Source organism: Magnolia sinica, chromosome 6 (assembly GCF_029962835.1).
Source record: "Magnolia sinica isolate HGM2019 chromosome 6, MsV1, whole genome shotgun sequence".
Classification (NCBI taxonomy): Eukaryota; Viridiplantae; Streptophyta; class Magnoliopsida; order Magnoliales; family Magnoliaceae; genus Magnolia; species Magnolia sinica.
The window spans coordinates 95,711,417-95,712,424 of NC_080578.1; the positions used below are offsets into that span (position 1 = coordinate 95,711,417).

At 35.9% G+C, this 1,008-nt stretch overlaps 1 non-coding gene across 1 annotated transcript; it reads left to right on the top strand.

Annotated features, from left to right (window-relative positions):
• The first annotated feature begins 463 nt into the window (after positions 1–463).
• Positions 464–661, top strand: LOC131250412 (U2 spliceosomal RNA). Its single transcript, XR_009173338.1, has one exon. It is a non-coding gene; the product is annotated as a U2 spliceosomal RNA (small nuclear RNA).
• Positions 662–1,008: the final 347 nt, after the last annotated feature.

A 1,008-nucleotide genomic window follows, 5' to 3' on the forward strand; every position in this document is an offset into this window, starting at 1 on the left:
TCGCAAATTCAAAATAAATCTCAACATGTAATTCTCTTTCAAAGACTATAAACTCTAAGAGAGAGAGAGAGAGGCTTAGTACATGCGGATGGAGGATGGAAGACAATTCCTCTTAAGGGAGTTATGTTTCAATAAGATGTCCTGAAACTCTTCAAGGTTGGAAGATCCGACCATTCCATCAATGGCTAATACATAAATGGTTTAACAGAAGACCACCAACATGAAATACTTTGCATTATTGAGATGGGAATATTAGATTTGGATCTCTCTCTCTAGCAATATATCTTCCCATTTATATTGTACAATCAATGTCATAGTACAAAATCTTTGTCCAATTTTAGTGTGCCATCAAACTCAATGCGTTGAGGGAAAAAGTTACAATCTTTATTCAACCATAAGCCATTTTTCTTGGTGGACATTGGATATCCATACAAAAGTTTCTATATTAAGCTCATGAATATAAATATCTTTTTAAGCCTCGTGGCTAAAATCAAGTGGGCATCTCTTCTTATCAGTTTAATATCTAATACATGGAATATCTAATACGTGGGCCATCGGCTCAAATGATATTAAATTAATTTCTTTTAGAGGAGGGCTTACCACAGTAGCTTGCTATTGGGGTCCTTGAGCGTCGCCCTTGGGTTGGGTGAGTGCACCCCACTAAAAAGGGGAAAAAAGAAGAAAAGAACACTATATATATATAACTCAACATACAAAACAACTAGTGAGGGCTGCTGTGATGTTTTAATAGCATCCAATGTGTCCATGCTTTGTGCCTCAATCCATTATCCATGGCTTATAAGACAAACCACAACAAGTAAAATCATGTATAAAGCCTTTAAAACCATGTATCATGGCTCACCATAGTTTTGAAATTGCCTACTTTAATATTCATCTTGTGCAAATACATCTTTTAAATGGATTAGATGGCATGTAAAAACTATGGACCCCACATACAATTTGGAAGGTTTTTAAATGGTGAGCATCCCTACCTCAAATGTTCGGCCT